The following is a 21,638-nucleotide window of genomic DNA, read 5'->3' as shown; positions in this document are numbered from 1 at the left end:
ACTTTCTGGAACGCAGGATGGCAGTGTGTATGAAGGAGGCTTAACAATATTCATGTTCTTCGATCCAGTATTTCCACTCCTGAGACTGTTGCTTAACGAGATCATCAGAGGCAGGGACAAAGGATGCTGCGCACAGAGACGTTCACTGCAGTGTTACTTCTACTCAGAAACTGCGGCATGTTCACAGACAGTAAAGGGTGAAGTCAAGTACGGCACGGTATACATCGACTGTTACGTGACGATTTAAAATGCCTTTTTAAAAGAACTTGCAGGGAATGGCGGGGAGTATAGTCATAAACAAGACAGACACCCTGCCTGCCCCTGGGAGCTGACATTCTCCTGGGGAAGACAGACAATGAGCGAGTGGACAGATGAGATGGTCTCAGATGGTGACAAGGACGCAGAGGGAAGAGTGGGATAATGTGGTAGAGGATCAAGGGGAGTTGGGGAGGGCTATTCAGGTGGGGGACACGGGGAGAGCCTGTCCTAGGAGCTGGCATTCAAAGTGAGATCCAACGGATGAGGGAGCCAGTGAAACGAGCAGCCCGGAGAAGACCTTCCGGGCAGGAGGAACAGGACTGACAAGATGCTGGAGCTGGGGAGCTTGGCGGTGTGAGGGATGCGATGGAGGATGTGAGACTGGAGCAGGAGAAGCCGGGAGAAGCTGGAAGCTGAGGAAGCTGGAGAAGCGAGCAGGGCCAGACCCCTCGGGTCTCGTAGGCTGTGGGTGGACTTTGGGTTTGTTCTGAGGGCTGGAGATGGGGTACATGCCACCATGAAACAAACACGGTAAAGCTCTAGTAGCTGACCCTGAGGAAATGGAGCTCTGCAGATTGCCCGACAGCAAATTCTACGCAGACATCTTAAAGAAGCTCAGTGAGGCATGAGAGAATACAGACAGACAACTAAACACACACCTTCTGAGCTAAAGAGTACAACGACTGCACTAAAAAATTCAGTGGAGGGCTTCAGCATCAGACTTGAACAAGCAGAAGAAAGAATCAAGGAACTCAAGGACAGGTTATTTGAAGTTATCTAGTCAGAGGAGCAAAAAGAAAAAGGAAGGGAAAGAATGAAGAAAGACCGTAAGACTTGCGGGACATCCTAAAGGAAACCAATATAAGAGAATGGGTGTTTCAGAAGGAGAAGAGAAAGTGAAAGGAGCAGAAAGTGTACTTCAAGACATAATAGCTGAAAACTTTACAAATCTGGGGAGAGAAATGGACATTCAGGTTCATGAAGCCCAAAAGACCCCAAATAAGTTAAACACAAACAGGGTCCACACCGAGACACGTTCCTTAAATTGTCCAAAGTCAAAGACAAACAAAGCCTTTTGAAAACAGCAAGAGAAGAGTGACTCATCACATCCAAGGGACCCCAGGAGATGATCAGCATAGTTTTCGAGAGAAACCTGGAAAGTCAGGAGAGAGTAAGATGATATGTTTAAGGTGCTAAAGGAAAAAATACCCACCAACCGAGGATGCGGTCCTTGGCAACACTGTCCTTTACAAACGAAGGAGAGAGAAAGGCTTTTCCAGAAAAGCAAAAACTGAGGGGCTTTGTTACCCCTAGACCTGCCTAAGAGAAGTACTTCCAGTTGAAAGGAAAGAAGACTACACACAACACAAAAGCTTATGAAAGTATAAATCTTATTGGTAAAGGTAATATATAGACAAGTACGAAACCAAGTAATACTGTAATGGTGGCGCATGAAATGCTTTTAACCCTGGTCTAAAAGTTAAAAGACAAAAATATTAAGAATAACTATAACTACAAAGATCTGGTAATGGAAACACCATAGAAAAGATGTGAATTGTGACATCAATAACATGCAATGTGTGCCCACGACCAGGTGTCTTCACAAGGGAATTCTACCAAACATTTATAGAGGAACTGACACCAATCCTTCTTAAACTCTTCAAAAACGTTGAAGAAGGAAGACTGCAAGCTCCTTTGTGAGGCCAGCCTTGCCGTGACACCAAGGCCACACAAAAAGTTAAAAGTAGAGCTACCAAAGGATCCAGCAATCCCACTGTGGGTACGCACCCAATGGAATTGAAATCAGGATCTCAAAGAGACGTCTACACTCCCATGTTCACGGCAGCGTTATCACGAGAGCCAAGGCATGGAAGCAAGCTGAATGTGTATCAAGTGATGAGTGGATGAAGAGAATGGGGCTTACACACACAATGGAATGTTATTCGGCCTTGAAAAAGAGGGGAAGCCTGACATTCGTCACAACTTGGGTGAATCTGGGGGACGTTATGCTCGATGAAACAAGTCAGACGTGGAAGGGCAGATACCAGAAAACCACTTCCACGAGGAATCAAATAGTCAAACGCACAAAGAAGAGAGCAGACGGTGGGTGCCGGAGGCTGAGGAAAGGGCAAGCGGAGAGGTCTCAGTCGAAGGGCACGGAGCCTCCGCGTCTCAAGGTGAGTGCATTCCAGAGCCCTACCGTGCAGCACTGTGCCTCTGGGTCATAGTGCTGGGCTGTGTACTTACGACTCTGCTCAGAGGGCCCATCTCATGTTAGGTATTCTTATCACACACACACTCACAAAACAATGACTAACAAGTGGAGGGAACTTTTGGAGGTGATGGATGTGTCTATGGCACAGATGGTGGTGCTGGTTTCACCGATGTATGCTCGTCTCCAAAGTCATCACATTGTATGTGTTAAATATATACAGCTTCTGTTTGTCAATTACACCTCAAGAATGTGGTTTAAAAAACAGTAAGAGTGGGTGGAGAGGAAACTGCCTTGGTCTAGAAGCTGCTGCAGGCCTCGTGGACGAGGCGATTGGGCCACTTTGACAATCCGTGTCAAGTGAGCAAAGCTCACACAGAGTGCTAGAAACCGTCATTTTGACTGTATAAAAAAATGGACAGAACCCAAAGTCCGGGAGGAAACATGCAAAAATATCACAGTGATGACCTCCGGGCGGTCGGATTATGTGAGATTTTTACTTGTTTTTCTTAAGCGTTCCTGTATTTTTTTCACACAAGACAAACAATAGAGGTGATTTCAAAATCTGAACGTGGGCCAGTCTCACTGACTAGTTGCAGACGACAGAACACTCTTTCTGGTTTGAGCTGAGGAGAATCTGTCCATGGGTGCTAGGACTGAGAAGCCAGGACCAGCAGGGGACCAAGCTTGGATGCCCCATGGCCAGGGACAACACTAACAATGACCTGGACAATCACTCTCCCCGCCCCAGACTGTTGCCATGGAAAGCCCACCGCCTGTGATGCTCAGGCCCAGACCCTGGAGCGTGCTGCTGTGGGACAACCAGACCCCCTGTTCCCTGCCAGCCAGGAGCCCCATCCTCCACCACCTTGGGTGGCTCACTTCCACCTTTTAAATCTCGGGCAGGCATCTGTCCAGAGGAGCTGAGGCCACTGGCAGATCCCTGGCTGCAAGGGAGTCACGGAGATGTCGATGGCAGTTTTTCCAGAGACTCCCATGGGGCCAAGCACAGAAGGAGGGGCTGGCACACTGGTGGAATGAGTCAGCCTGCAGGGTCCACCAGAGGTGTGAAATAAGAGTGACAGAAATGATCACTTGCACCCTTGACCTTCTCGAGGCCACGGGAAGGCTCAGCTATCCACTGTGTTACAAGGAGGAGAGCGAGTGGCTCTCTCTTGGTCCCGGGAGCACTGGCTCTCAGAGCGCCTCACCCTAGCTTCCACAGTGCATACTGTCCTGGCTTCCAGCTGCCAGCTCTGTCTGGCTGGGACTTTCCTTACCGCTGGAGACTCCTTGGCCCCCTGGGTGACAGGCTCAAATGTGGAAATCTGCTGTCCCCCAGGAGCACCTTCAGCCGGTACCCCAGCTGCCTCACCCCTTGAGTGGGAGAGCCCTGAGCGGCCTGCTCTGCCCCGGCTGCCAGGGCTCCCTGGTGGGCCGAGCTCCTGTTGCCCACGGTGGTGGGTGTCCAGAGTGGGGCCCCACAGTGCTGGGCAGCCCATAGGAGCCATTATTAGCCCCCGCCTCTTCCCTCTCTCACTTCCCAACCCCCCTGCCTCCACCACCCAGATAAACTCCTGCTCCAGAGTCCTCCTCTCCAGGTCTGCTTCTGGCACCGCACAAGCTGAGGCCTCCGTGGCCTAAGCATGCGCACGTGGAAAGCCTCGTCCCGGCTCTGGGTGTCCTGCTGGGACAGTCCCTGGGCCGTGAGTCAACAGGTGTGAGGCTGCTTCTGTGACCTCACACCTGCTCACTCCAGTTTGGAAGGTTGTCCCGTTCCTGGTTCTCATCCTTGTGGGCAGGAACCCAGAGGGCTCCAGGACGCTCTCAGCTGCCCGATGCGCCCCCAAAGCTGAGGCCAGGACCACGTGTGCACACAGGTGTCATCCACCCCAGGGTTCCACCCTGCCGTCTCTGCCTCTTCTCCCCATGTCATTCAGTGCTCCATCGGCCCTGCGACTGGTGATGAATCTCCATGGGATTCAAGGGCATCCTCTGAATGTGCCACCCTTGGCGTAAACGGGACTCTGCCGTGGGTCGCTGTTAGTGTGTGAGGTTGGGGCCAGCTTTGTCCTGGGTTCACAGAGCCAACTGTCCCCTGGAGCCTGCTCTGCTGGGCGCACGAGGATGCTGGCTCTGGCGCATGGGGACGCATCCTCTACTACAGATGTCAGCTGCCCTCCTTCACTGCAGGTCTGCCCCTGAGCAGTGGCTTGCCGCCTAGCGGCAGGGAGCTCACATTCTCATGTGATACCTTCAGACAGGGTGAGAGAGGCAGCTTGATTGATCAGCTGCTCTGTGCCAGGGGTGTGTCTTGTTTCCTTACAGCATCCTGTGGGCTAACTGTTACTATCATCCCCAGTGCACAGATGTGGAAACCGAGGCTCCTCCAGGTTGGGTGACTCTGAGGTCCCTTGGGGCCGGGGCTGGGGCTGGAACCGGGGAGGCCTGACTCAGGGCCTGTGCTTGTTCCCTTTCGTGTTCCCGCCTCTCAGACACGGGACGTCAGAGCAATGGGGCTCCTGGTTTGCTGCATTGCTGCACCTTGGCCATTTGTCAAGCAACCTCTGTGCTGTCGTGGCACTGGGGACCCTACTGTGAACCTACAGATCCCCTGTCCTTGCGGGGGCTTCCCTCTAACGAGGAAGGCAGAGACGGTAAGCAGCCATAAGCAAGACGGCTCCAGGGGCCCTGAATGAGGGCTGCCATGCAGGGGACGGTAGACAGGCTCTGAGGAGGGGTCTGTCTCCTGCTGGGGGATGAACGACAGCAGCCGATGTTTATCATCTGGGCTGTGTGGGCCAGGAGCCCAGGGGCAGCAGGGCTGGGCGGCTCTGACTCACGGCTGTCGAGGGGTCGGTCAGGATGTCGGCAGGGGCCGCGTTATCCCAGGCGGGGAGTCTCCCTCTCAGCTCCCGTATGTGGCTGGGGGCAGGAGGCATCGGGTCCTCCCCACGTGGGCCTCTCCACAGGGCCGCTCACAGGCCGGGAGCTGGCTTCCCCGGGGAGAGATGAAGATGGAGATCGAGGTGCACACACACACACGCACACACGTGCACACACACACGCACACGCACACACGCCCCGCCTGCTTTCCTCCCCCCGCGGCTGGGATGGAATGGAAAACAAAACGACGACAAGCACCCTCTCCCGCTGTTCCCGGCTCGCCCTTCCTCCCTGTCCGGGGCTTGCCTTCCTTCAGGCTCCCTGAGAGTGGCCTTGGAGAGCCGTCCAGGTGACAGAGAGCTGTCTGCACCTTGTCCCTGGCCCCTGGGCTATGGAGACAGCACGAGTTTCTGCCCGCAATTCCGGTCTTCTGTCATCTGCCAGCACAGGGGGTGGTGTGCTGGGCACCGATGCCCACTTGGAATTGCTGGACGGGAGTCCAGTGTCCTTCTAGAACAAGGGGCTTCCATTCAGGCCGCTGGGACACACATCGCTGGGAACTCCCTGCTTTGGGTCTCGTTTGCTGCCGGAGAGAGTGCGGGGGCTTGGGTGCTGCCGGGGTGGCCGGCGGTTCCCCTGCGACAACCGGCCTAGACGTGCAAGGAACAAAGCGGGGGCTCTCTCCCCCTTCTTAAAATAATAATCCATCACTGTGGTGGACCATTGCTCATTTTTCCATTTTCAAATTGTGACATACACACAGAAGACACACACAACATCTACGCATGCATATGCCTACGCGTGTGCATACAGTTTAAAGATTTGGCTGGTATAGACGTCTGTATTCACCTCCCACGTCAGGAAACAGGATCTTTCCAGCCGCCCAGAAGCACTCGTGTTCCTCCTGACAACAGCGACTGGTGCTTGACTTCTGTGACAGCCGTGTCCCTGCTCGGCCTCACAGTCTGGTTCCCCGGGCGGCACCCTCAGCTGAGGCGTGGCGTTTTGCCCGTTTTTCCTCATTCACGTGGACCGTGATGCGCGCCCTGTTTGGGGACTGGCTCCCTGGGCGACTCACTCGGCAGCTCGGGGTGCCCAGGGTGCGTGTGTTCCCGCGACTGTTTAGCGTCCCTTGTGTGGGTGGGCCACATGCACGCAGTGTCCCATAGAGACACGCGGGCCCATTCCAGCTCAGGGCCGAGTCCCACGCTTCACTGGCGTCTATACCTGGGAGCAGAACTTCTGGGTCCAAAGGTGCTCTGCCCTTCCTGGGCAGGCCGCTGTCTCCTCTGAAAGGGAGCGCGTGTGTGCAGGTCCCGTGCTGAGCTCAGGGAGGGGCAGCGTCCTCCAGGAGGATCAGCGGCAGACCGGCCTGTGGGGTGGGGAGGGGCCGGCTGCTCAGACAGGGATGGACGGGGAGGCCTGGCCGAGGGTGTGGAGGCCGGTCAGCGGTGCCCCTGCATGGAGACGCGTCTGCTGAGAGGGACGATGGCCGGCGTTAGCTACGCGGAACAACCTGGCGGGAGGAGGAGTGGGCAGGGGCTTTGAGGCTGGGGGCCTCTCTCAGCTCGGCCGACACAACAGAGGGCCAGAGACGGGGCCACGTGAACCACAGAAGTTCATTTTCCCACAGTGCTGGAGGCTGCAAGCCCCAGAGCAGCGTCTGGCAGGGCGGGGTTCTGGGGGACCCCTCCTCCTGGCGGGTGCCTTCTCCCCACGTCCTCACGTGGTGGAGAGAGAGCTCTCGTGTCCCTTCCTCTTGTCAGAGCACTGGTCCTACCGAGTTAGGGCCCCACCCTCATGGCCTCAGTTAGCCTTCGGCACCTCCTCACAGGCCCCGTCTCCAGACACAGCCACCTGGGGCCTAGGGCGTCAACATAGGAAGCCGGGGGGACACAAACATTCGGTCTGTAACAGGGTGTGAGGGGCATCTGCAGAACTGGAGCGTGCACGGAGCAAGGGGTGGGGGCTGCTGTGGTCCTCTGTCGTTGTGTAACCAACCAGCCCCAATGTTAGCGGTTTAAAACGGGAATCATCATTTATTGACTCAGGATTTCACAGTTTGGGCCCGGGCCTGGGGACAGCTCCTCTCCGCCCTGTGTGACATCAGCTGAGGCCTTGCTCCCAATGCCGGCAAGTTGGTGCTGGCTGACAGCTGGGAGCTGGTGAGGCTGGCGGCCTGGGGCCTTGGTCCTCCTGCGTGTGGCTACATGGGCTTCCTCTCGGCGTCCTGGTTGTTTCTAAGAGTGAGAGTGCTTCTGAGAGAGAGGTTGGGCCTGAACCCGGCAGGAGTGTCCTTCCTGCCATCAGAAAAGTCACAGTGTCGAGGTACAGCTCCTGGCCATTCACACCACAGACCTCGTCTTGGTGTTTTTTGAATAAAAATGCTATCTATGTAAGGTGCACGGCACGCTTTGGTTCACAGATGCATAGTGAAATGGTTGCTACAATACAGCTAATTAACCTGTGCCTCTCCTCACGGCATTGTCTTTTCTGGCGTGGTGGAAGCACCTGCAGTGTGTTCCTAGCGAATTTCCAGCATCTGAGACGCAAAGTTAACCGTAGTCGTCGTGCTCACATTACGTCCCCGGGCTGACTCACCCTCCTAACTGCAGTGTGAGCCCTTGACCCGGCACCCCCACCCCCCCCGCGCCTGCCCCTGTTGACCACACAGGCCTCGTCTGCTCTCGGCCGTGTGCGATGGGAAACGCCCGCCTCTTATGTTGGCCTCACCTCCTGGGCTACATATCTTCTTGTCCTTGAAGCGCACATTGCCCTGCTCTTCCCCCAAGCCAGCACCACCCCAAACAAGATGGGGCTGGAGCACGCCAAAGCTGGGAGAATCGGGGCCAGCCGTCGCAAACGCGGCACATCCCTCTTTGGCCAGGGCACGGGGCTCTCCACAGCTGGAGTTGCAGCCGAGTGTGTGCCTTTCTCTGGGGGGGGGTCCCTGGCCTTGATCAGAGGCTCTATGGGGCTCTCAGCCAGAGAAGGGGTGCCGTGATCGTGACCACGGATCTGATCGCACTCCAGCTCTGCCATGCGGCTGTGAGAGGAGGACGCCGTCTGTCCGTCCTCGCCGAGCCCACCTCCCAGAAGCCACGCTGCTTAACGTGTCTGCTCCCCACAGCCCACTCAGCGGGAGTCCAGGAGGGCAGGCTCCAAATTCACTCACTCTTGTGTTTTCCTTTCTCAACATTTTCTTGGGGAAAACTTCAGATATACACAAAAGTAGGCAAAATGGTATAATGGCCACCCTCCCCACGTGCCCAGCTTCTACATTATCAGCTCTGAGCCACTCGTGTCATCTCTCCTGCCCTCCTCCCTCCCCCTTTCATCTTATTTCTCTCAATTTTTCTATGGACTGGCACACACACTGAAAAGCGCTTGTGCCCTAAGTGTGCGCAGGGCGAGCTTTCACACTGTGAGCTCACCTGGGGAAGATTCTGGTACCCACTTCTGATGTGTGTAGAGGGAAGTGTTCCCATACCACCAAGCCGTTCCCTGACCCCTGACAATTCCCTGACACTTCGCCTCGATTCTGACCCTCTCCGCGGGGCCAGCATCCCGTTCCACGGGTCGAGGGCTCGGTCCCACCAGGCTGCCTCCACTTCAGACGCCAGTCGCCAGCCCAGGTTGTCACCTGTGCTACTGACCAGCAGGATATAAATCAGAGGTTAGCACGAGCCCCACTGTGGGCTCGATTAATTTGCTAGAGTGGCTCACAGGACTCAGGAAACCAGTTTACTCACTAGATTACTGGTTTATCACATAAGATTTCAAGATGCGAATCAACAGGCAGATGAAGATACACACGGCGAGGTCCCTGACGAAGGAGCTTCTGTCCTCGTGCAGTTCGGGGCCCGGCAGGTGGCCCGCGGAAGCATGCTAGCTCCCCCCTGGAAGCGCTCTGAACCTCTTTGGGGTTGGAGGTCTTTATGGAGGCTTCCTTAGAGAAGCAGGATTGATTAGCTCATTGGCCGTCGGTGATGGATTCGACCGCCGCCCCCTCTCCCCTCCCAGGAAATCAGGGGGTGGGAATGAAACTTCCAACTGTCAGAGGGAGGTGGGTTCCCCTGGCAGCCAGCCCTCACCTTTAGTGGCTTTAAAAGGTCACCTCATGAACATAGACCCAGTTGTGGTAGACGGGGCCGTGCAGCTCGTCTGTACAATTACTGAAAAGGCAATTTAACTCCCTTCTCATTTTGCTTTGTGTATATTCGATAGCTCTTTTCTTTGTGGTTACCGTGGAATTACACTTAACATCCTAAAGTCCTAACACTCAAATGTCAATTGATGCCAGCGTCACTTCAGTAACATAGAGAAACTGGGACCCTATAGAGCTCTCACGCTGCCTGTTTCAGTTCTTAATGTCACAGAATTCCATCAATGGCATTGTGTGTCCAAAAACACAGACTAAGAATTGGGGTTTTAATCCTTTAGTCTCTTAATGCAGAAAACAAGAAGAGGAGGTACAAGCCAAAGTTAGAATAGTTCCAGCTTTTGTAGTCGTCTCCTACTTACTTGAGCAGAGACCTTCATTTCTGCCCGAGGCGTCGAGTGCCCGTCCGCGTCCTCTCCTTCCAGCCTGAAGGACTCCCTTCCTCGGAGGTGGGTCTGGTGGACAGCGCTCTCTGAGCCGTGCTTTTCTGGGAACGTCTTGGTTGCTCCCTCATTTTGGAAGGACTGCTCTCCAGATAGAGGCTCCTGGTCGGATTCTTTTCCTTCTGCACTTTGAGTACCTCAGCCCTTGCCCTCTGGCCTCCAGGGTTTCTGGTGAGGAATCTGCTCGTGGTCTCCCTGGGGAAGTAGGAGGAAAGCTCTCTTCCTCTCAGCTCTGTGAACGTTAATGATGCCCCTTCTCAGGTCTCATGCAACAGAACGTTTTCCTATAGGACTATAACAGCCCTTCAGGGGTACGATCATTTTGAAACTAATCAGAGTTTAAGGAAAAGGAGTTGTGTATTTTTTTTTTTTAAAGATTTTCTATTTTTTCCTTTTTCTCCCCAAAGCCCCCTGGTACATAGTTGTATATTCTTCATTGTGGGTCCTTCTAGTTGTGGCATGTGGGACGCTGCCTCAGCGTGGTTTGATGAGCAGTGCCATGTCCGCGCCCAGGACTGGAAGCAACGAAACACTGGGCCGCCTGCAGCGGAGCGCGCGCACTGAACCACTCGGCCACGGGGCCAGCCCCAGGAGTTGTGCGTTTTAAGTGTAGCTATTTTGAGGTCTTAAGAGCCAAGAGTTAGTAGAGATTTTTGAATTACAGATGCAAAGGCCACTGAAAAATCCTACAGATTTTAATTTCGAATACAGTAAATATCACTCTCTAATCTCCCACATTAATGAAACTCTCTTTGGGGTCCCTGTTTTTCAGAGTAAAGGGGTCTTGAGAGCAAAAAGTGAGCCAACCGCTGTAGTTTAGCCCCAGCCATGCCTGGTCCCTTTCCTGCTCTGACCTCATAAGGAGCCCCTGTGATGGAATTTCCCAAAAGCCTGTATAAGCCTCTGCCCGGCCTAGGGCTTTGGTACTTACCCAGGAAGCTGCTCTGGTGACCTGAGGAATCTGCCACAGTTAGTTTGTTTTCTCCGTTTTTTTTTTTTTGCCCCCTGATTTTGTTCATTTTTTTTCAGTTTGCTGCTTTTTTGTTCTTTTCTTTTTGTTTTGTTAGTTTTCTTTGTTTTCCTTTTTTTATTTTTTTGGGTTTTGTTCTCCTTCTTATTTTTCCCCCTTTTAAATCTTTAATTTTTTTATTATTGATTTATTTTTATATTATATTTTTACATTATATTTTTATTATATTTATATTTTTTATATTTCAGTTTTTCCTTGTTATTTTGTCATTTTTAATTTTTCCTTGTTTTTGTTCTTCTTCGCGTTTTCTTTAAATTTTTTAGCTAGTATTGTTAGCATAGTTAGCATAGTTAGCACAGTTAGTATAGTTAGCAGTGTTGGCATAGTCAGTAGTTAGTATCTTTGGTAGCGTTCCTTTTCTTTATTAGCGTAGTTAGGAAGCATAGCTGGCCTCGTTACTTTAGTTAGCCCATATTAGCTAGCCTCCTATCGTTTTGTTTGTTCACATAGTAAGCGTAGTTAGCGTCGTTCGTTAGTGTTAGTTAGCGTAGACAGGAGCCAGCATGCTTCCTGGCCTGGCGGCCACCTCTGCTGGCAGGCAGCCCTGTCCGCGGGATTACCAGCTGCGAAGGACCCTTGGGGAGGGCTCCTTCGGCATTGTGAAGCTGGCCCTGCACGTCCCCAGCGGGACGGAGGTGGCCGTCAAGATCATACAGAAGAAGGAGCAGAGCGCCGCCACTGCCAAGAGACTCGTGTGCGAAACGCAGGGTCTGGCGCGATTACGTCACCCCCATATTTTGAGGCTGGTGGAGGTGATGGAAAGCAAGGAGACACTATTTATCATAAGTGAATACGTGCGCGGAGGCAACCTGCTGGACCACCTGATGGAGCACGGCCCCCTGACGGAGGAGGAGGCGCGAGGCTGGTTCCGGCAGCTCGTCTCTGCTCTCCAGTACTGCCACCGCCGGGGCGTCATACACCGGGACCTGAAGCCGGAGAACGTGCTCCTGGACCCGGCGGGGAGCGCGAAGCTGGCCGACTTCGGCTTCTGCAGCCTGGACCCCGGCGGGCCGCTGAGCACGTTCTGCGGCACCCCCGGCTACATGGCCCCGGAGGTCATGCGGCTGCAGCCCTACGCCGGCCCCCCGGCCGACGTCTGGAGCCTCGGCGTGCTGCTCCACGCCATGCTTGCCGGGTCCCTGCCATTCTGGGGGGAGGACTTCGACGCCATACAGCGCAGCACGCTCAGGGGGGCTTACTCGCCGCCCAGGCTGGTGTCGTGCCAGTGCGCCCAGCTGCTCAGAGGCCTGCTGACCCTCGACCCTGGGAAGAGGAAGACTTTGGAGGAGGTGATGGGGGACCCGTGGGTCAACTGGGGCCAGCCGAGGCTGAGGCCTTACAGGGAGCCGCCTGCTGACACGAGGACCGCCTGGGGGACCGACGAGATGCCCAAGGCCCAGCAGCCGCAGGGGGGTGGTCACGCCAGACCCCTGAGCTCCCTCCCCTCTAACAAGGCCCACAGCTGCCGTGCTTTGCAACACTGCAGGGCGTGGCGGAGGGCCTCGGAGCCCCGCGGCCGGCGCGCTGGCAGTGAGCCAGTTCTGCCTACCTGGCTCCGGGAGGCTGGCCGTCAGCGGCCCAGCGAGAAGCCGCAGTCAGGGCCGAAGGCCGCAGAGCCTGGCGGTGCTCTGCCCAGCCTGGACTCATGCCCCGCTGCCCCCAGCCCGGCCCCCCCAAGGGACCCCGGGGCGGTCCCCTCCTCCGACAGCGCCCGCACCACACGTGGGGCCCAGGAGGAAAGCTGCCAAGGAGACTCCCGGCAGGCGGGGCAGCCCCATGAGGTGACCCCGGCCTCGCCCTCTGGCCGCAGCCAGGGCCGAGGGGGCGCTGCCAGGAGGCTGTTCAAGGCACTCCGACGTCTGTGCTGCTGCCTGCCAATCAGGATAGGGTCTGGCAAGAGGAACAGGGTGTGGCCCCGGTGAGGTCCCAGCAGGTCCGGTCCCAACCCAAGGGTCGAGCTGCCCCCTGCATTGTCCGCGCACAGCAAGCAAGTCGCAGAATCCGGAGCCGGCCCGGGCGTGGGGCTTCGGCCAGAGGGAGACGCCTTCTGCTGTGAGTGGGGGCCGTGCAAGAAGGACACGCGTGTGTGCAAAGATGCGGGTGAGAGGCCTCGCTCCAGCGGCCAGGGGAGCTGTGCCAACCGCGGCGGCGCTCTCTGCAGAGATTCAACTCGGAAGGGACCTGGCCCCTCTGGGAGCCTCCAAAGCATCGCGTCCAAACACTCGGGGAACCTGGAGGACGGCCTGGAGGCACCTGGGGGACACGAGGAGAGGCCACCCTCACTGCAGCTCTGCCCCTTGGCCCCACCGGGGTGGAACCTCAGAGCCTGGACTGCTTTTCCCGGAGCACAGCTTCCCTCCCCGTCCTCTCCGTCTCTTCTTCCACGTTGAGGGGCTGACGGTCTGGTCTCGGAAAGTCCTCGGTTTTCCAAGTCTTGTAATAAACTTGCTGCTGCAGAAAGCTGTGTCACAGATGCTCCGTTTTGCACCCTCCTTATGCAGAGCGGGGGCTGGGCGGGCTCCAGCCTGAGACGCGTGTAGGGATGTAGCACGAGGAGATGATCAGAACAACTAGGTGGAGAAGTGACTCAGAATTCTTGGGGTAACGCTCCTAGCAACTAATGCGGGTCTGAAGGGACAAGGCTGGGAGCCACAGTGGAGGGCAGAAAGGCAGCGACCGTGGCTAACACTAGCTGACGTTTCCAGAAGCAGCACGGGAAACTTCGAGCCTGTGGCTTTTATGACTACAAGCGAGAGGTCCAGATAGGGTAACCGAGTCCGTGAGCCACCCTTGGGGGGTCGGGGTGGCAGGGTGTGGGCCCCCAAGCGGCCTCAGGTCACTTCCACGTGCAGGGGCCCTGGGCACTGGGACGATTTCTCCTTTTGATGACGGTGATGCGGAGCAGGCCCCTAAGAGCACTGACGAGGTGTGGGCTGTTCGGACAGCTGCAGGTTCCAGGGGAGGTGACAGGAAGCCAGACATCCTGGGGCTCCAGAGGGAGGGTCAACCATCAGGGAGCTTCCGCAGGGGCTCCTCAGAAGCCTGAGGATGGCCAGGAGGCCGCTGGCTGCTGCTCGCGAGGCCGGTGGCACTGTGTGCAGTCTTTCCACGTGCTCACGAGACGGCTCGGGACGGTCCCAGCACGAGAGTGGGCAGAGATTTCCCTGCGCCCACGGAGTGCAGGGCCAGGGCCAGGAAGAGGAGGGCTGTGGACATGCTGGGAGGCTTGTTGCTCCCCGTTGGGGTCCCCCGCTGTGGTTTTCCTTACGCCAAACAGCCCAGCGTGTGGTCCTCCGGCGCTGCTCTCCTGGCATCTGTCCAGGGCCCCCCTTCCCTTCAGGGCCAGTCCCACTGCCTCGGTGGGCTTTTGGGACCATTGTGACCTGCTCCCGGCAGCCCTTTGCACTCCCACCTCCTCCCTGGGCTTTACTCACACTGACTGGTTCGGTTTTCCACAAATCCTCTGCCCGTGAGGCTCCCCTCGGTGAACCCCACATGCTGGGCGCTTGGCCAGACTCACGGGCTCCCCCAGGGGAATAAGGCGTGGATCCCGCTGGAAGAGCACAGCCCAGCTGGGAAGAGAAGGCGGGGACCCAACAGGAGGACAGTCCCCTGTGGCGGGGACAGAGGCAGGACGTGCCCAGCTCAGCACACGCTCACCCCCTGCTGGCAGTCTAAAGGGAGGTGGCACCTAGTGTGGAGGGCTACAGGCTCTGACCACAGCAATCGGAGGAGGCGTCCCAGACAGAAGGAGGCTGCGGTGGTGGGCACGTACAAGACAGAGGCAGGCGCGAGGCTTGGGGGGACGTGGACCAGCACCCCTTGTTTCTGGGACCACTTCCGCTGGGTGCATTGTGCTCTGCGTCTCCGAACTTCGATATCCCCCAGCTCAGGCCTGGAGAGCAGTCAGCTGCGATGACGGAACGCTCTGCTGATGAGGCTTTCTCCGTCTCTTCTGTGAGCTTGGGCGCTGGCTGGCTGGCCGGCGGCTGCCTCTGAGCTGCCTCGTTAGGCTAAGCTCAGTTCCACAGCAAGGGCCCTGGGTCAGTTTCTAAGGAGCAGGGGAGCAGGAGCAGGGAGCGACATGCTCGGCCTCCGCTGGAGGAGATGCGGCTGGCTTCAGGTGCACAGTGGGCTCTGCGGGGAGAGACCGTGAGTCGGTGTGGGGCCCCACCAGGGATTTGCCAGCGCAGCTAATGAACGCCCCCGCTGGCCCGGGATCTTCAGCTGACTCCTGAATTATGAATTACTTAATGCAACTGGTCTGATGGACCATTTTACACAAAACAGGAACTCAGGGTGTGGAGTGGTGGGGTGGTGGGAGGAAACATTAACAAGGGTGTGGCAGACAGTTCCGGGTGGCTCCCAATGGCATCGTCCACCTCCCAGAGCAACTGAACCCCTGACTCCTAGCTGGGAATGTGGCCACCCAGGACACAGAGTTCCCAGCCTCCTCGGCAGCGGGCTGGGCATGGAACCCAGCGCTCCCTCAGGATGGGAAGGGAAGTGACTTGTGCAGCTTCCAGATATTTCCCAGGAGAGAGAAAGAGGCTCTTCTATCTGCATCTCCCTCTGTCCTGTTGCCGGGAGCACGAGCTCTGAGGCTGGAGCTCTGTCCTGACCACACGGACGAGGGCGGCTCCTCTGGGATGACAGGGCAACGGGGACAGGAGCCTCCCGGGCAGCCCTGCCAGACCAGAGCCAACCGTGTGCCTCCAGACTGAGCGCGGGAGAGGGGCCTCTCTGTGCGCCACTCTGCCGTGGGCCTTTGTTCCAGCAGCTGGACCCTGTCCTGACCAGGATGGCCATCTTGGAGGTGACTTTCTGGGGGCCTCCCTCGGGTCAGGCCGCTCCCCGGGCCACAGCTGCCTGCAGCGTTCAGCCCTCCTTTCCGTGGGGTGACAGCCAAGCTCAGCTCCAAGCCACTCCCCTCTCGTGGCTCTGCCCTGGAAATCTAATGAGTGAAGGTCGATGCCCCCAGGAAACAAATCTGGCGCTGGTGCCCCCCAGGGTGTCCGCTTGTTCTGTCCTCCCACACTGCGCACCCCCACTCTCTCCCAAAGACACCCCTTGTTGTGAAACAGGCCGGGCTGAAACTGTCTCTCCCTGCTGATGTCCGCAGATTCTTGTCACCTGACTCAGGGAGCAGCGCTCTAATTGGATTATTGCTGGAAAGTTGAGTTAGGAACTGAGGGCTGTCTGCTAAAGTGACAAGATTAAAAGCTGAATCCGAAAAACCCACCAAACTCCAGGCTCAGTGGGCAGGCAGAGCCTGGGACTCGGTCAAGCCCTGGCCCCGAGCCCACCGCCTGGGGAGACAGACATTCGGGACGTCCCGGGGCTCTGGTCTTGTCCGTGGAATGCCTGATGTGCCCTCCACTCTTCTGGAGCCTCCCGTTTGATGGGGAAAGGAACTCCAGTGTGTATTCCAGGTTCACCTTGTCGAAGATGCTGTGACAGGGCGCACACTTCCTTTGCTCTTCCTCTGTTCAGGCTAAGCGTCTGCAAAGGGTCTGGGAGGGCAGGTTTCACAGAGAAAGTGACAAGGGAACATGTGCGGTTCAGTAAGGCCAGCGGACCCGGAGACGATGCCGTTGAGAAGATAGTTGATTACTTGCAGTTCTCCGAGGCGGAGCTCGCAGGGCCACGCAGGGCCACCCGGGAAGCCCCGGGGGTCAGGAGGCGAGACAGCAGGGCACCGCGGGCAGGAGTCTGTCCTGTGGGTTCTGCGGGGAGGAACAGCGAGGCAGGGTGAGCAGGCTCAGACGGGCTGGTCTGAATAACTCACAGGCTCCGGGGCAGGGGGCTCTCCCGCCTGTCCAGTGCCTGCCCTGGGGGACAAGGGCAGGGGCCCCGTGGCCCTGAGTGTGAGATTCCAAGAGAGGAGGTGCTTGGGATGTGGATGGCCCCTGGATGGGTTGGTTTGTATTTGGAATGTGGGCCCACGAAGGAGGGTTCTTCCTGGGGTGGGGGTGCGACAAGGGAGGCAGGAGGCCGAGCCGAAGGGACTTGGGACAAGGGGTGTCCCCTATGCGCACGCGGGCCAGAGGTTAAAGCCTCAGGTTTCCAGAAGCTACAAACATGGCCCAGACAAGGCTCAGCTCCGATGTCACCTCCTCAGAGGAGCCTTCCCTGCTTCCTGTGTCCACAGTGACGGCCTCCCGCCCAGGTCTCCCTCGCGTCGGCCCTTTCATTCCCCTCACTGCGTTCAGAGCCAGGCCCCCCGCTCAGCACCCGCTCAGTGGGAGACGGGCAGCAGGTCAGGGCGCCCGTTCATTTCTTCACTCACTCGCTCGTTCTTTCCTCATGGATTTGGTTCCTGCCGGGTGCCAGGCCCTGGCTGGATGATGGCTTGTCCTTGGAGACCCTGCTCAGATTTCACCGCCTCCATGAAGCCCTTCTCAAACCACATCCCCTCCTGCAGCCCCCTCTGGCCTCACCTGGGCCCCCAGAGCTGTGCTCACTGTCTGATGGCCTCTCCAGCCTGGGAGCGCTGGGAGGGATCTGGGACAGATACAGAAAGGGGCTCAGAAACGTGTGACGATGGCTACACCCTGACTAGACGGAAGGATTGCCCACAGGCGCACGGGGGTCCAGGTCACCCCCTCCCGTCTTCCTCCGGGAACAGGGCCCCTTCCTCACCAGGAACAGAGGGACCTTCTCTCATCCTGTGCTCATTTAGACCGTTAGCAGTCTGGATTCTTTTCTCAATTTTAATTCTTTTTAAACTTTGAGGACATGTCATGAGGGTATCCCTCGGTAATGAGAAACTTAATTATCACTTCAAGGGAGGGAACCCACCTGTTGTGTCTGAGCCAAGACCGGACAATGTGGAAAGAGCAGGATGCTGAGGAGGAGCCGGCTCAGGGGCTGGGCCTCGGGGCAGCCGGAGGAGGGCAGACAGAGAGATGGATGGAGGCACAGCTGCCGGGGCGGGGGTCAAGCCGGGAGGAGGGGGAGTCCAGGGGCCTCCACAGGTGAGGGCGGTGGCTTCCAGAGGCCCCTCTGTCACGTACAAGCCGTGTTTCTCAGGCCGCCGCACCTCCAGGCCTTAGCATGAGCTGGTCCTCCAGCAGGAGCGCCTTTCCTCTGCTCTCCAGACAGCAGTGCCCTCACCCTGCGAGACTCTGCCCTTCTGGCATCTGTTCCCCAGCCTGCCCGGCCAGTACCCCGCCCCCACCATGACACACGCAGCCCGCTCTGTGCTTAGGTCACCTGGTTGTCATCGCCTGAGGCTGGGATGTCTGCTTGTGTGAGAGACCGGCAGACCTGGCTTCTAGCTTTCTAAGTCTGTGTGACCTTGGACGGGTCCCTGGTCCCTTTGGAGGCTCAGTTTCTCTCTATAAGTGGGTCTGGCAGTGGTACCTCATGGGGGCGCTGTGCTCTCTGAGCTGCTGGAGATGGAGTGTTGGATGGGTGCCTGTTGCTGGTGCCCTTGGTGCTGACCCCGGGGCCGTGGCCCCCGCGTGCCCAGGGTTTGCGGGATCCCTGGCTGCAGTGATGCACGAGGGAGTGGGAGACGGGCAGGAGGTCAGGGTGCAGCTTTGGAGTCAGAAGACACAGCATTCCTCGGGGACACTTCCCTGAGCCCCTGGTCCCTGGCCTCGCCCACCCACCTCGTCTCAGCTGCCTTCGGGGCACTCAGTGAACCCCTGCTCTGAGGCTGCATTCCCAGTGCGTCTAACCCAGGCCGGACACTGCTGTCCTCACGTCTCGGGTGAAGAAGTGAAGCTCCATGGGGCTAACGGGAGGACCGCAAACTCAGATGCCTCCAGGGGTCAGGTCCAGAGAGGTGGGTGAGGCCCTGGGCCAGAGGCAAGCTGAGGGAGTGGCGGGGACTGTGGTGAGCTGGGAACACATGCTCCATCCAGAGAGCGGCTCCAGCTCAGCTCCAGAAGAGCGTCTCCGAGAGGGACTGTCGCAGGTGGCCAGCCGTTCCCATTTCATACCAACAAAAAGCTTGACACCTGGCGTTCGGTCTGTAGTCTTCCAGGTTTTCAGTATTAGAATGAGCTTTGAAAATCTACCTTTGCCCTGGCGCCCTGAGTTGAGATGCCCCCTTGCTTCCGGCTTGAACCCTGACTGTGTAGATATGATGGCTGGAATGGAGGCAGCCACACTGCAGTCATGAGGGAGTGATACTAACATTCTTTTAATGGTGGGATAGAGAGGGGGTGGCTTCTGGGTCACCGATGACATTGTCGGGCCACCAGACCACGTCTGGACTTCCCGTCTCTCACATCGTTTATAAACATTACAAATTAGATGTCTTTGTGGTTTAAGCCACTCTTAATAGAGTTTTCCATTATTTGAGCCAAACTCATATCTCATATCTCATATCTCATATCTCACTGCAAGTCTCAGCTAAAACTTCTCTGTACTTAAGTAGTTCCCCAGCAGACGTGGGCCTCTGCCCCGACGCCACCCTTCACCCCTGGAAACGGCCCGTGAGCTGCGGTTCTGTCTGCCTGGCTGGCTCGTCCGCGCTTGGGCTGTGAACAGCTCTGGGCCGGCCGCTGTCCTTGCTTCTCTGCACACAGCGGGCCCTCAGACACCGCAGGGTGCTGGACCCCCAGCACGGCCAGAAGCCCCCAGCCAGCACGAAGCCTTTGGGGTCCCTTTGGCCCGAGCCCTGTGTCCGCCCCTCGGGGCCTCAGCAGCCTCCTCAGCTGGTGCGAGGTCCTTGGTGGGCAGCTCTCGCCTCAGGGCCCTTGGGGGCTGAGCTTGGTGCACCGTCCGCCCGGGCCCTCCTGTGGCGGCCTCTGGAGGCCACGAGGCAAAGAAAGCAGGACCCGAGCTGCGTTCCAGGGTGACGCGGAAAGGGCAGCGAGGGACCCATCGCATTCCAGAAGGAGCGAGGTGCCCTGCGTATTCTGGAAAGACCTCCTCTGTGCAAGTGGGGAACAGGGTCCCGCAAGGCCCGAAGGAAGGAAGGGGTGTCTGGAGGGCCGGCGGGCGGCACAGGCTGTGGCCTCCCCTGTACAGGCTCCAGACACTGGGCCTGGTGGTCGCCTGAGCGTGACTCCCCCAAGCAAAGCAAGACAAAGCCGGGAGGGGAGCCGGGCGGGGCCGGGCCAAGAGCCGGCCCGCTGTGTGCACAAGCCCCCCGGGCGCCTCTGGGCAGCCCGTGCGGCCACCACGGCTCAGGCACACCCAGCACACGTGCCACTGGCGCCAGAGCCCCCGGCACGCGGGCAAGCCACCTCGGCCAGCTCCCCAGAGAGCAGCAGCAGCGTCTGGGCCAGTTGCCTGGTCCACACGTCCATGCTATGGCCACTTGCCTCCCTTCTCTGAGCCTCAGTCTTGTCCTCCAAAACGAGGATTAACTTGGGTAACAGTCCATAGCAGGCCCCCAACAGATATGGCTTGAGTCCAGTTGGGCCGCAGGTTAGACTGGAGCCTTGCAGTGTTATCTGGAAGTTCTTCCTTGAAGCTAGCCTAAATCCTCCATGTTGTAGCCATGCCAGAGTGCTCCATTTGCCAGCTGAAAGGAACAGTCAGAAGCTTTATTCTTTTCCTTTTGTGTTGTGAGGAAGATTGGCCCTGAGCTAACATCTGTGCCAATTTTCCGCTATTTTCTGGGCGGGACACCTGCCACAGCATGGGCTGATGAGCGATGTGAGTGTCTGCACCTGGGGCCCAAACCTGCAAACCTGGGGCCGCTGAAGAGGAGTGCAGGAGCTTAACCAGTATGCCGCCGACCCGGCCCCAGGATTCTTTTGATAGCCTGTGACAGAAACCCAAGGGGCTTGAACTAGCAAACGAACAAAGCAGGAGACAATGATTTCTGTAACTAGGCCGTCTAAAGGCAGAGAGCTTCAGGTGAGGCTGTACCTGGGTGCTCGACGCCATCAGCAGGGATCGGCCCTCCCAGCCTCTTGGCTTGGCTGCCTGCCCTCTGTGCTGCTGTCCTGCTCATGGGAGCTCTCCACCGTCACTCCCTGGCTGGCCTCATCACCCCTCAGCAGCCCAACAGAGAAAGAACTTCTCTTCCCCAGGATTCCAGCCCTAACTGCTTCCCGCTTCCCAGGTGGGAGATGGGGTGCCTGGCCGGGCCAAGGTGGGACCGGCTCTGAGTTCACATCAGCCCCGCCGTCGGTTCCCCTTCAGAGAACCCAGCAGAGATGGGCTAAAACTCAAGGCCCACATCCCCAGGGCCCTGGGTCCTTAGTGACACTCATAGGTAAAGGCTTGTTTCTGTGACCTCTGACCCCTTGAGCTCTAGAGCCAAATGGAATTAGCAAATTGTTCAAGTCCAGATGGGCTCCCGCTGGGCTCCCACTAAAGTCATGCTGATCCCAGGACCTTGAAGTCCTTTTACAGAGAAACTAGCGTCCAGACAATATCCAGAAACCGAGGCTGCCCAGGCCCAGCTCCTCGGCTCCCTGACGTCAGAGTGCACCTTCCCCCGTGGAGACAAACAGCCGAGGACGCTCATCTGAGAAACCCTCTGTCTCCTCGGCTGGAAGCAGCCCCAGACGCAGGCCCATGGGAAAACGCTGACCAGGAAGGCCACGGCACCCTCCTCTACCTAAAGCCCCAAATCAAAAGCCCCACCCGTTTCTTAACGGGGAGCTAGCAATTTGGGGGCCCCTGGCCCTTGCTTTGCTGCCCCTGACTGGTGAAGGAAAGCTTTCCTTTTCCCCC

Source organism: Equus caballus, chromosome 18, assembly GCF_041296265.1.
Source record: "Equus caballus isolate H_3958 breed thoroughbred chromosome 18, TB-T2T, whole genome shotgun sequence".
Lineage (NCBI taxonomy): Eukaryota > Metazoa > Chordata > Mammalia > Perissodactyla > Equidae > Equus > Equus caballus.
This window is presented reverse-complemented; position numbering follows the sequence as displayed.